At 47.8% G+C, this 14041-nt stretch overlaps 1 protein-coding gene across 7 annotated transcripts in view; it reads right to left on the bottom strand.

The window, feature by feature from the left end:
• Nucleotides 1-14041, bottom strand: part of PITPNM2 (phosphatidylinositol transfer protein membrane associated 2) — an 89642-nt gene that overhangs the window by 70943 nt on the left and 4658 nt on the right. Inside the window, exon 2 of one of the 7 annotated variants that reach the window (XM_085321125.1) lies at nucleotides 12671-13209. The exons of 1 other annotated variant lie outside the window; for it this stretch is intronic. The gene's annotated coding sequence lies outside the window, so the exon portion shown is untranslated. Of the gene's footprint in view, nucleotides 1-10234; nucleotides 11721-12670; nucleotides 13210-14041 lie in introns of those variants that run through there. 5 more of the 7 variants (XM_085321126.1, XM_085321123.1, XM_085321129.1 and 2 more) reach the window with 5 other exon arrangements.

Genomic DNA, 14041 nt, shown 5'->3' with positions numbered 1-14041 from the left:
GTTGCCACTCAGTCGGGAACCCATCGCAGCCTTCACTGCGTCTCCATCACCCCGGCCATTCTCCATTTTATAGTTTATTCATGAGTCTTTGCACTTCTCTTTACCAAATTATAGCCCATTTCAGACTATTTTCTCGAGGTTATTTTGAATTCTTATGCTGTCCTCCAAATACCTGCCTATCCACCAGGCCTGTTTTTGGAGGCACATAATGTGCAGTGCCTGCTTTGGCATTCGAGTCAGCTCCGGGCAGACTCCGGGCTGCTTCCCCTGCAGCTCCCTATCAAACCGAGGCATCAACAGCGACTCCCGCTTTTCAGTAGTTTCAGCCTCGATGGAAATAACATTTTACTACCTCACTTATGCAAATATCATGTGAAAAAGGGGGGAAAGAACATTCCTAGCTGGTTTAAAAAGACTATTTCATACAGAGAAACACTGTATGATTGCAAAGTCAGTGTTACAGCACCATAATATTTCACACTGGTTTCATTAGGCTGAGATTTGCCTTGCCTAAAGGCAAAATATGGATACAGAAAATAAGTCCTACTCCATCAGGGGACGCTTGTAACAGCACCTAAAAATCATGCAGGAGAAGCAATAACCTAAGACAGAAATGCGGCAGTGAAGGTTGATGAATAATGTTGCAATGGAGATTGAAAGTAAGAGGCCATTTTGCACAAGAGTGGTAAATGTTTAATATCTCTATTGCTTCTTTCATCCATAACACCAACAGATTAACAAGGTCTCTGTGGCTGCGTAACTTCTTTGGAGTTTTGATCTTGGAAATAATTACACTAAATATTTCATAAATGCCTTTGAAAGGGATTTTTTTTTTTTAAGAAAAAAGAAGAGCTAGCTGCTCTGAGATTGCAGCAGGATAACGAAGGTGCGTGCATAATCAATAACCACTTTCAGTTCATTATTCAGCACGTTTTGAGGCTGGCGTTCTTTCTTTCCCTCCACAGCTCTGCATCCCACATACAGAGCGATGGAGTGTTTCTAAACCCCCCGCTCTCGCTGCTTTTGCGAATCATTCCCCACGCCAACCACAACGCGGAACCGCAGCCCCCAAGAACACCTACGTGACTTGCAGCTTCCCAGGAGATTTGCAGCCGAGCAGACTGCAAGCTGAGGCAGCGGAGGCCGAGCTGAAGTACACGGCGGGTTGCTGGAGTTTCTCCTTTGGTCTGAAGAAGGACCAGCTGCGCTTTCGCAGCAGCCCCCACATGCCCGAACGCAGAAGCGCGTGCCGACCGCTCTTGGAGCTTGCATTAAATTTCCTTGCAAGCAGGGCAATTCCTATTGCTTATCCATGGCGCGCCAGGCCTGCCCTCCCCTAGATCCAGTCTCTGCACCTCGCTTTAAACCTCTGGGCCTTTGAGAGGTTTCTCCAGGGCTTGCAGTTGTGTCTCCCAGGAAGAGAAACCCCATCGCACGCTTCGAGGAGGAGCGCGATGGAGCGGCAGCTTTTCCAGCGCAGCAGCCAGCAGTTGTGACCCAGCACAAACATTTTTGCGTGCTCCTGGAAGAGACTGCTCTCGGCCACACGACGGTTGGGAGGGGGCTTCTGGAAGCAGAGGAAAGGCCTCCTTGAAGGAGGCTAAATCTGTCTCAACCTTCATCTCAGAGAAAGCATGTTTGCAAAACTACCACGGCCGAAGTGGTTTTGAAGCGCTAGGAGAGGGCAGCTTGCCTAAGAACTATGCAAAAATCCCGCGGACTCACCTAGGCTGGTTGTTTGCAACCTCCACCTCCCCAGGACGGAGTGGATTTTAACCAGAGAGTCTGCTCATCTCGTGCTAGCCCGAACCCCTTACACCACCACCATAACCCCGAGGGCCGAAGCACGTTGAAGTAGGAGCGCGACTTGCACTTCACGCCCCCGCGGAGACGGCCGCGGAAGCAGGAGAAGGACCCGAAACACAGCGCGCACTGCGATCACTTAAAACGTAGCCAGAGCCGGACACCGACTCCAGGACACGGGAGAGGGAAAGGCACACGGATGAATCCTCCGGACCACGTTCGCTTCCCAAAGCACAAGCGGGGGGGGCGAAGGCGCAACGCAGACACAATTCTCTCCTCAAGACAATCCAAATTTTATGCTTTTATAGGGTGGAGTTAAACCAGAATCTGCCCGGGAGCTCAGCCTTGCCAGCATAATCCCCAAACTCCCATAAAACCTTGATGCATTAGTTCAGCCAGAAACTTGGATAAAACACTACTGATCGGTGCCGTTTTTGTGAAAATAATCCAGGTTTCATGGTAGAGAAACGGAAGTAGGCCCACTGTTTTATAGGCACAGTGCAGGAGGCAAACCGAACTAACTTTGCAGTTAGAGTCACACTAGAGAGACAAAAGAGAAAAAACACAGGATGCATAGGGACTGGAAGGGAAAATGAAAGTCAGATTACAGCTCTACCTTCAACCCAAGCAGACCCTAGAGATGGAATCTGAAAAGCCCCCACAACAAATATCTGCAAAGTATTTAAAGCACTCATTAAAAAACAGAAGCATAAAACTCACTCGCTTCCACTTCCTTTTTAGTTTTTTTTTTAGTTTTTTTTTTTTTTTTTTTTTTTTTTTTTAATCACCTCTTCAATTCTGTTTCTGAAGGTACCACCAGCAGCCCTGGTATCTCTCCACTGCCACAGCCGTCCATCTTCCGATTTCCCACAACACAGAGAAACCTTCACGAGCCTCAAGGCAGGGAACACCTGCAGTAAGGTCTATCATGATAAAACACCCAGGTGCAGAGACAGATTTGGACGCGAGAAGGCTGATGGCACTGCGGAGAGTGACACTGTCACTCCCAGGAGGGAAGCCAGCTGCACCACTGAGTTCAAAAAAGCTCCTACAGAAGTTAAATATACAAAGTACAGCGTGTTTCCGCATAAGACTTGCAAATCCTTCTCTAGATTAAACTCAGGGCCTGCTACACAGCCTCACTTTTGTTTCGTTTTCTTGCCATGCAATTAATTCAGTTATTATTTACAGCATTTTGCAGGAATCCAATTAGCTGTAAAACAGAATGTGATACAATCAGAAAAGAAAACAGCACCTGCTAAACAAGCATTGGCACCGCCAGCCAGCCCAGACACCCTGGGTCCAAATCCACCTCCCGTCACACCACGGCAGCCGCCGAGCAAGCGCCTGGGCACGGGCTTTCCCCGACGCTCCAGAGGGGAAGGACGCGGGGAAAGGGAAAACCAGGGATTCACCTCAAGCCAAGGATGCGGAGCACTGGCGGAGGAGGAGCGCACAGGTCCCAGGGTAGGTTCAGGGTAGGTTCTGGTAGGCCAGGGACGGCATCATCAGCCCTCATTTTTGGGGAAACCGAGGCACGGAGAGAAAAGTGATCTGGGCCAAGATCCAGAACAGAGCTAACGACGGCGCTGGCTCAGGACCTTCCACCTCCCTCCTTCGGCTTTGGCCGAAAGATCATTTTTCTAACCAGAGGGAATGGGGATGCGCTGGTAAATCAAGTTTCCCTGAACTGGGATAATTAACGAAGCAATGCCCATATTTCACCTACCAATAATGCAGAAACACAGCCAGCTGTGGGCTAAAAATACAAATGAAATTTTATTGCCTATTACCTACTGCCTTTGTATCCATCAGTGATTTCTGTGGAACGTAAAGTAATTCCTGTTTCACAGTTAATTGATTTCTCCAAGAACGAACAGGTTCTCTGCACACACCCCAGCCCTCTCCCGCAGGCATGGCCACCAGCTACAGCAAAGCTCCTGACAGCTTCAAGAACTTAATAATAAATAATAAATAAATAAATAAATAATCTCTTACCGAAAGCACAGTCCCTGAGCTCATACTGTGGTAATATCAGATGTAATTAAGTTGTGTTCAGACCACACCACTGGCATTAGTATCTTGGGAATCAAAGAACGGTCTAACTTTCCAGCTGTCAAATCCACAGGACAAAATTGGGGAGCAGTTTCTACCTCCTGATTCAGCCTTTTATTCCGATTATTTAGCTCTTGAATTTCCTTCCACAGCATCTCCCTATGCCCGTTTGTTTCAAAAATCCAAGATATAACTTTATTAAGTTGATGAGCAAGCAAGCAAGCCTCGCTGCAGCCCGAGCCTGGCGAGGAGGCAAAGCACCGAGCAGCCGGTGTCAAGTCGGACCAGTTCAGGTTTAGGAGACTGTGCAGGCCTCGAGCACGGCACGACACCAGCATCCACGTCCGCCCTCCCCGTAAAGGTGGCCAGAGCCCTTCCCCACCAGCGCCGTCTCCCGCGGGGCAGGTGAGCTCACGGGGCTTCCCTATCCGACTTCTACAGCTTCCCGTCGTCCCCCGCTTCACAACGCTCTCCCGGGTCTCGCCCATCGTTTTCTGCCTTGGGAAAGTCTTCGTTCTCGCTATCACGGCTCCGCGTGTCAGCGTATCAGACAGCAGGAGCACGGCACGACCTTTGTGAGCGCCACACGCGCCCTTCGCTAAAGGGCACTACAGCTGTGTTTATATCTGATATAAATCTGCTCTGTAAACAGTGACCTGACTCAGGATCTGGACCTTCTCAGACTGCAGCGTTAAGATTGCACGTGTATGTTGGCCCCGATGGACGGTCCCAGAGCCACCTGGCCACCAGCGGGGACACCGCTCACACGCAGAAGTTACCCATTTGCTGCCGCTCTTCCAGCTCCCTTCCATCACTGCTCACCCTCCTCACCACTGCCAGCTCACCAGGTCTAAAAACCTCCAGAAGTTCAAAATCACCAGAAGTTGGAAGTTTTGAAGCATTTGAAAGCTTTCACACCACCTTCCAGGTAAAGGAGCCAAAGAGCTTGGGTATCTCAACTTTGATCACAATACAGCATGAAGAGAGGAGGAAAGACATGAGAGGACAATTATTCCCAGGGAAAAGAGTTATTCATGTCTTACAGATAGGTAACACAAGTGTCTGAGGGACACTTAAGTTCTCCATCTATTTTGGACACAGCTAGCCAAATGCTTGCACATAGTGAAATCAGTAGCTGAACTGAAAGCAATATAAGAGTTCTTACTCCAGGCACTAGACCCAGTTTTCTCATCTCATTTCTTTTTTTTTTATATGCTGTCAACTGAGAACACCATGACAAAAAAGTCAGCCCATTAAACCTGTTCTTAGATGTCTTAAGCTCTTATATATGAAGTTGGCATCATCAGAGTCCATAAATTGCAGTTGAAGTACGTAAAGGAAATAATCAAGACATAACTCCAGTTTAATCTAAATCAAATCACTACAGTCACAGAAGTGTTTCCCAAAATGGTAATTAATTTTTTAAAAGAACAGATTAAAGGGGTTCTCAATTAACAGAATACTTTTAGGAGACAAGCTAGAGAGGATTGTCCATTTTATTAATACAGCAATTTAACAGCCATTCAGCATCTAATAACTTCTCATTAAAAGTCAACCCTCTCCCCTTTTCAGCAGATTAGCTACACATTTGTCAAACACAATACTGCTTCATTAGCCTAAAAGTTCAATTTCTGTTTTCCCTCAGATTTGCTCTTAACCTGCTGTATCAGTAAGCTAAAATCCTGAATTTCAGCAAAGTCAAAACTCCAGAATTAACACAAACACTCTATTGTCATTTTAAGAGTTCTGCATGGTATTTTGAATATATCCCCAGTAACAGCCAACTGGTGCAAGAGGCAGGTAGGAAACCCCCAGGGTCTGCCCATACAGCACTGCCCAAACGCATCAAGTAAAGGCTCTTCCATAAGCTGGACATCATCTAGAAGAGCACGTAAATGCTGCCTTCTCCTGCCACCCTGTCCACCAAAAAAACTACTCTGTAACTCCTCGTAGCCCAAGCTGCTCGGAGTTGGAGGTACAGCTGAGAAGAGGACATACAGCGATTTCTACATTCCCAGCGGGGTTCAGTCCTCATTATAACCTTGCCTTTCCAGGTTAAATACGGTCTTCACGCACATAACACACTGAGAAGCATTACTCTGGGTGCTGGTTTTAGGCAGTAAAGCCACGTTCAACTGCCCCAACGGTCTACAAGCCTCAGGCCCTGCTGCCCATCCGGTAACTGCCACGTGCCAGAGCACAAGCAGGACAGCAGTGACAGGTCCACGGGCCGGGCACCACCCGCACCGCACAGCACTGGCAACACCGTCCTCGACGCTTTAAACAGACGCATACCCAGCCGTGCCATGAAAACAGGCAGCAGAAACATTAGGAGAGAAAAGCTCCTGTCAGCGCAACCCCCCAAAAATCATGAAAGCAAGAAAGCTTTATATATATATATTATTTTATAGAGAATTTCATCCAGGAGCCCTGGACAAGCTATCTCTGCACGGCCACGTGGGTGCTCCCAGCCACAGGGTTCACAGCACAGGAGAGATTTTTACTCAGCAGTGCTGAGCTAGACCCAGCTCTTTGGGATCGCAGCTACTTACCCACGAGACACACCGACTTTCTGCCTTACAGAGATAACCGTCGTTGAGAAAAAGCTACTGGAGTTTAAGCACAGGGACAGCAAAGCTGCCCGGGCCATCTACGGCTGTGTCACATTGCTAGGCTCAGCATCACCAGGGGGTTTCTAGAAACTGGGATTGCTTTTGTTTTTCCCCTCACCCCGTGTCCCATGTAGAAAAGAAAATACTGCAGTGTTTTCAAGTGCTCAGTGCCCCAGCCTGGTGTTGACTGCAGGGACGCTGCCTCTCCGAGGAGGACCTCACTGCTGGGGTTCAGCAGCTACAGCAGCAGCCACCACCTCTCCAGCGAGAGGACGGCCCCGCGCCAGAAGGAGACAGCGGCACAGCCGTGCGCGGTGTCTGCCCTCCTTACTGCGACCTAAGACCTCGGCTCTGCAAGGAAACCACGCAGACGGCGAAGGAATCCATCTGCGCGCATCGCGCTGCAGGATCAGAGCGCCAGGAAATCTGTTTAAAAGATAACAGAAAGCGAAAGAGGTTACAGCTAAGGCTAATACCACCCAAAAGCTAAAGCAAACGAAAACATTCCAGTCGGTCAGCCTTATCTGCAAAGATTATCCAAGTGTGTTTAAGCACGTAACAGCCACATGCACAGGCTTTAAGAGAGGGGACACCTATAGCCCAGCTCCTGCGGTTGCAATTTTAAGGAACAAAACCAGACATCAGCAGAAGGGAAAGTTCAGGATATATATGGCATCAGTTTCCAAGAGAATATTTCTCATGTCACTTGAGACCAAGGTTTTAGCCAACTTGGCAGAAAACAGACAAGCTGCAAAGCTACCCTAAAAATACCAGTCTTCCTAATTACAGAAAAGCAGTGCGTAAGCAACAGCAGCTCGAACAATGCATACACCCTATTAATTTTTTTTAAACATACACCATTTCTAAAATACTGTTGCAGTTGCTCAGCAGTGCCATAGATGTTTTTAATGTTGCCATGCAATTTAAGATGCAAGCCAAGCTTGCCCGAGACTGATGGCTTACGGCTTCATCTGCGTGATTTACTAATGTTTGTCCTCCTCCGGCTCTCTTCAGCATCACACTATTAAGTTTTCAAATTCTGGAAGTCAACTGCTTGTCACACCAACATTTCTTACAGCACATTCATAACACACTCAGCTGCAAGCAGGGCACCAAGCCAGGGTGGGATGAAAGAGAAATACTAGTGAGATATCAGAAAAAAAAATTACCGTGTGCGTCAGCCCCGCGGTCCATCTCATCTGGCTGTGTCTGACAGCAGCTAGCACCAGCTGCTCCAAAGGAGGCTCCAAAGGATGCCTCAAACTCGCACGAACAGGTAGTTACACCCTATCTGCCCATCCAGGAAGCTTCTCCCAAACCCCATGGAGCCAGGCACAGGCTTAAGGCTCAGCGTAATACGTGATCGAAAGCTCCGTACCCAGCCAGGAAGAGGGACAGCAAGGCACACGGGAGCCGGAAGGCAGGGGAATCAGAGCATCGTTATCCAGGCAAGCGCAGACCCGCGGGCCCGAGGCCGGACCTTCGCCTCGCGCAGGTCCGCAGCTCCGGGGCCTGGCAGAGCCGCGCCAGGCGCAAGGCTGGCCGGCTCCGTGGGGGGCAGTTCCTCGCAGAACCGAAGCGAAGGGGAAAAGGCGGCCAGAAAAGGCAGAGGAAGGCAATTTGAAGTTATACTTTTTGGAAAGCGTGAGGCCAGCGTAAAAGCAGCGCTCCTGACCCCGTCACCGGCCGGTTTTCCACGGACGAGCGCTCTGGACCGCAGCCTGGCCGCGTGACTGACGTCTGCCCTTCACACATCTTCCCTTTTTAGTTATATAGGCAAAGACCGGAGGAGAGAAACCATCAGGAAGAATTAAACTGGCATCAGGGATTACGCAGTCCAAGGCCTTGTCCTCCCTCCTCTCCCACTGAAACACAAGCCGTTGCCAAGAACCACCGATCCCTCCTTTCTCAGTCCAGCTCTATCCAACTTTAGTGTGTTTAATAGAGTTGAAACGATCAAAAACCTTCAAAAGCTAGTAAAAAGCTTAAAGCTTAGCCCTAGGCTAGGGGGGGGGGACGGAGGACTCGGTAGAGCTGCCAACAAGGAAAGGCCGTGCCAGCGGCGCGGCGCGAGCCAGAGTAGACACCAGCGCAGACTCGCCACCCGTAACCACAGGGCTCACATGAGTCTACAGCTGTAAAAATAAATAATAAAAAAAATATGTATTTGTTGTCACTACCATCAGTCAGGGTGACTCACAACAGCCCCGCTCAGGAGTTTCATTGCTATGCAGTCACTTTTCACCTCGAACGTTCAAAAATACTCCAAGTGACAGCAATAACAACGGAGCACAATAGCCATAATTAACCAAAGCACGAGAAAATTCCCAAGTTCCAAACTAACCAAAATTGCTACTCCAAAAATGAATGAGAAATAAGTTATGCAGTCCTTCCCAACCAGTCACTGAAATCAGGAGAGAAAAAACAAAGTTAAGGGGAGCGCCACCATTTTCTGCAAATTCACCAAGACCCGAGTAGCCCTGTTAGCAGGGAGGGCAGGAGCCCCTTTTTCAGAGGGCTGGTTTTGATGATGTTTACTGCTAAATACAACGTTGTAAGTACCTGCTATTTACAAAATAAGTAAATAAGTTAACTGTATCCAAACTAAATCATTGCTTTTTCAAACACAGGTTAATGTCTTTTTTTCAGCAGGGCTAAAACAGGAAAAAAGGATGATGGCAAGCTTTGGAAGTGACTTACCAGCCTACCCACGGCTTACACTTTGGAAAGTTTTCCATCTTCCATTTTACACAATTGAAAACAGCTGCTTTAAAACTAACCCCTCTTACAGGGAGTGAAAGTGCCACTAAGCAGCGGATGTGAATCTCGCTTCACTGGCCGCTGCTATTGGGGGACAGAGAAAGGCAGAAAGCAAGAGCAGGCAAAAGGGACAAGCACACGGGATTTCCTTTAATCCAGTCTGTCATTCGTGCTGGGTTCACGGTGCAAGAGGTGACAGTGAAGGGCAGAGCACCTTGGTGGCCGAGACGAGCTGACAACAGGCAGCCACGGTGAGCTGATACCCAAAGCCTGTCCTGAAACACCTTTTCCGCGTAACCTTTTCTAGCCAGGCTTAGCAACTCCGCCACTCTCCTCTCTCCTGTTTTTGGCTTTATTTCACCGCTGTCCTTTGAAGCGCCCGGTAGGCATCTCTGGAGCAGCCCGCTGGACCTCCGGGTGCCCAGCCGAGCCGCGGTCAGCCTGCCCCAGCGGCTCCGGGCTTTTGCGCAAGGCGAGCACTACCCGACAGACCGGCACAGTCCCGCTCACAGGTTCAGCTCGCAGCGGCAGCCACGCTCAGTGGCTTGCATTAAAAGGGCAGCGCAGAAGAGTAAGACCTCTTAAGCTAGTGGTCAAATTTAGGAGAAGCACTACTACTCCTCAAAGCACCAAAGTTGGCAACAGTCTTTATTTAGGACTGAAGTCCAGTAGCTTCCCCTGAACAGAGGACAACATGGAAACTATTTTCCTTGTGGAGTTTATTTTGAGCTGAAAGTATTTTCCAGTTTCATGCTGACAGACAGGATAACTACATCGTGTTACAGAATTATAACTGAATTTTCAAGGCCTAACACAGGAAAATAGAGAAAGCTAGACCTTTCCTTTGTATTATTTTCTCTTGCAAAAACTTTTTAGACTTTCAACACAAGGTCATGTGCTCCGATAGCACAAAAGGACCCAAGAAAACAGGTCACAGCTTCTATACTATCTATCATCTCAGGTATAGCTAGGAATCAGATTAACTAGTCATGATTTGACCATACCTGAAGGAGAAGGAAATAATTTTCTGCTGCTCCTCTCCCTGGCAATGAGGCCCAAGATTTTCAAGAGAACTGAACAGTACCAGCCTCCCAAACATTTCCCAGCACTGAACTCCTCTGGGACTCAAGGCCAAATTCCTTCAGCCTCTCTGAAAGCCCTGATTTAGACTGTCACATTTACTGGAGAAAATGTCTTGCTAAAATGACGTGGTAAAAGCATGCACTAATACCTCTGGTTTTATTCACGTCTCCTGTGACATGTATTCTGACAAATGGCTACAGAAACCCTCCTGGGAGAGATTCTTCCACTCTCTTTCCCCAAACCAACATGACCTGGTACAGGGCAAAACCAGATTATAAGGACAGAAAGGGGGATGATTTTCTGTATTCCTCTAGCATCTTCCACCTCAAGAGGCCCAACACCTCATGTTTTGGAAACGCTGCCAGACCAAGAGCAACAGGAGCATCCTCGAAGAAGGCTAATGAACGCAAGGAGCACATTTAGAGTTAGTTTCAAAGGTCTCACCCTGAAGAACACAGTAAACCACAAAGCATAGTATTTGCACAAAGAGGAATCCCACTCAGGCCTCCTGTTTATGGTCTGAGGTGCCCTAGGACCAATGCTTAATTTAATAAAGTTGCACTGAAAGTGAAAGGGGTTGATTAGCTAAATGCATATAAACTCTTAAAGTTCAGCCCTTACACATAAGTGCATTATTACCGTATCTGCTGTCTGCAGTCAACAGCTCTTTGGAAGCAGCTCTCTAAGGCAGGAGGTCAGATGAGCGTGCGCAAAGCCGTGGTAGCAGCAAGGGCAGCCCACTTACGGTTCTTCAGCTGTTGAGGTGACTGACAGTACTTCCGGATTAACAGCCTTGTCCAACACCCGAAACAGTCAGCCAGAGGATACCAAGCACTTCTTTTTGAGAATGGCAAGTTGATAGTTTGCAGGAATGCCAAGGGGATGTGTTTTTCCCTGTATGATTTGTTGACATCTCCTACATGCAGCACTAAAATCTCTTTGCTGCCCGGTCTGGTGTTTTCAATGTCAAGAAATGCTGCAGAAGACAGCACTTTGCCTTGAACTAAGGAGAGCTGAATGAAGTGCCAGCAGTTTTTAATTTAAAATGCATTTAGCTTTGTGCACGGGGCTAAGAATGCACTCAGCTCCCTTAGGTGTTTCAGTGTGCACCCGTTCTTCTGCAAGAGGTGGCAAAGGCAGGACTTGGGAGCCCCTCTCCCCAGCAGTCCTGTCCCTGGTACTGCTACCAGGGCACCTCACGCATCCGCACTGCTGGCCACGTGCTTCACCCCCAAAGCTGCCTGGCACGTTCTGGCTTTATCTTCTCACCTCACAGGGATGGAGACGGCCTGTGACTTCTGTAACTGGCACTCCCAGTCATTGCGGCTTTAGACACTATAAATGTTAATGTCATTCCCCCTCTCCCTTCCTGAAGGGTGATTCAGGCACAAAATTAGCACGAGCTAAGCAACACAGAGGGTGACTGTGCTGCAATCACGAGGGTTACTACACACCACCCAAGCCCGTGACATTTCTGTAGAAACCTGAGTGGGAAAGAGAAAAGCCTCAAAAAGCTGACCAAAAAAAAAAAAAAAAAAAAAAAAAGCAGGTGAAATAAGCAATTCTGGAGGGAAAAGGGAGACACGTGCAAGACCCTCTCCAGTTCTCCAGCGCCAAAGTGAGGTCAGCAAAGCTTTACAGGACCCACCTGGCTATGCCACCTACACCCCTAAGGCAAACACTGAGCAACCAGAACAGTCGGCGGAAAAGCACAACGCGGTGGCAGCAGAAAGGACAGGTCTGCTCTCTAGAGAACATCAGATCAAAGTTCAAGGAGTTCCGAGTTTTGAAATCTTGGCTATTAAGAGCTATGACATGTTTTCTTCAGCACGTCATTAATTTTGTCCAGGTTTCAGTCCCTCGGGCTGTCTGATGGGAATAACTACGTTTATCCAGTAGGGTCATTTCAGAGGACAAACTTGTATTATAAGCAACTTTTTTCCCCGTTGCTTACGGGGGTGTTCTTGCTCTTAATGCGTCATTAAATACAAAGGATCTTTCTTAACTTTTTCTTAAGGCCAGGTAAAGCCTTCCAGTACATACATTTTCCTCATTAGTAGGATCAGAGGAAATAAATATAGGAATGTGCAAGAGAACAATCGATTCTTTTGGTTAAACAACACCCCTCAAGCAAGGAGAAAAAAAAGCAACCCATAATAAAAGTGAAAGCAAACATTTTCAGTTGTAAATTAACAAGCCAGCAGAAAGGAGTTCAAATATGTTCCATTATACATTTGCCTATTCCAGAGAAGTGATTTGCACAATATCAAAAAGAAGAAAAAAAAAAGTCAAAAATGCTAAGCGATGGTTTTTAAATATTTCAGGATGCTCTGCTCTTTTTCTGGAAAACTACTCACATTCCAGTGCTTGGCAAGAAGCGAGGCAGCTCTTCCAGGAGAGATGCGAACGCGCACGCAAGGAGGCTGTTCGTAATCAACTGAATCATTCAGTGAGACGCCTGACGTGCCTCCAAACCCCCTCCAGATACAGGAATAACATCCAGACCTTGCCCGGTGCTAAACTCCACGCACTCCGCACTGCAGGACCGTTCTCCAAAAACCAGAATTAAAATCCAAGCCAAATTCCGCAAGCTTTGGAAGCAAACCTGGCCGCAGCGGTTGCTCCGAAGGTCCGCGACGTTTGGTCCGGGCTCACGGTCGGTTCAGCCGAGCGCACGCGCTTGGCGCCGCGGTGCAGAAATCCTCTCCGCCGACGTCTCCGCACCATTAAGACCCAGGCCTGCGCCCCGCGCCCCACGGCGAAGCCGCCGGCAGCCCTCCGAGCCCGCCGCGCCGCCGGCTCCCCCGGCGCCGGCCGCCAGCCGCTCGCCCCCGGGTTTCCCGTTGGTGAGCCAAAGCTTTACCACTCACGTCTTTTATAGACAGCACATGACCTGCTGCTTGGGGAAAAGAAAAAAAAAAGTGCTTTTTGGGGTCTTGAAAGATACCTTAGTCTAACAGATATTTTTTTCCTAGAATTAGTTTCTAAATACGTACTCTACCTACCACTTCATCAAAAGCAGAGCTAAAGACACTAACAAGTCAATACATTAAATAGCTTATCTTGTTAGAGGTTTTACAGCTGCTTAATAGTAAGTTCTGGTAACTGCTGCCTGTATATGTTTATTATTGTAAGAGTCCTTTTAAAGAAAAAGATCTGTGTAATAGCATAGCCTTTCCTTTCAACTGTATAAAAATTCCATGTGCCAATTAATAACATCATTAGCAGGAAACTTAAAGAGCAGCAGAAGCTACAAAATATAGTAAATTACATTTTGAGAACAGCTTTACTGCCACTACATTAAAAAAAAATCCTATTAAAAATTTCACACATGGAAAATATTAAAATATACACCCCTCAAAAAAAAAAAAAAGGCAAAAAAAGGCAGAAAGCAGATCTGGACAGGAGATAGAGCAAACATGCTGTGTTCTCCGACAAGCAGGGTAACAACAGCCGACCGGCAGACTAGAGCCTGACCTTTAAGGGTCAGTCACATTTTCCATGCACTGTTAAATATCGCTCGCAAAGGCGGCGGGGAGGAGGGGAAATCAATTCATAAAAGAAAAAAAAAAATCACCCAACTGTCAGTGTTTACATGAAGTAACTGGTGAGAAATTAGCATTTTGCAATCAGGGCAAACGTCGTGTGACTTAACCGCACCGCAGCAAAGCTCAGCGTCACCCTGGCCTCCGGCAGCATGGCCACAGCGCCCGCGCCCCTCTCCTTTT

This window comes from Rhea americana, unplaced genomic scaffold, assembly GCF_003343005.1.
Source record: "Rhea americana isolate MKP2758 unplaced genomic scaffold, rheAme1 scaffold_68, whole genome shotgun sequence".
Classification (NCBI taxonomy): domain Eukaryota; kingdom Metazoa; phylum Chordata; class Aves; order Rheiformes; family Rheidae; genus Rhea; species Rhea americana.
Note: the sequence above shows the minus strand (reverse complement) of the source record. Positions and strands in the feature narration are given on the sequence as shown.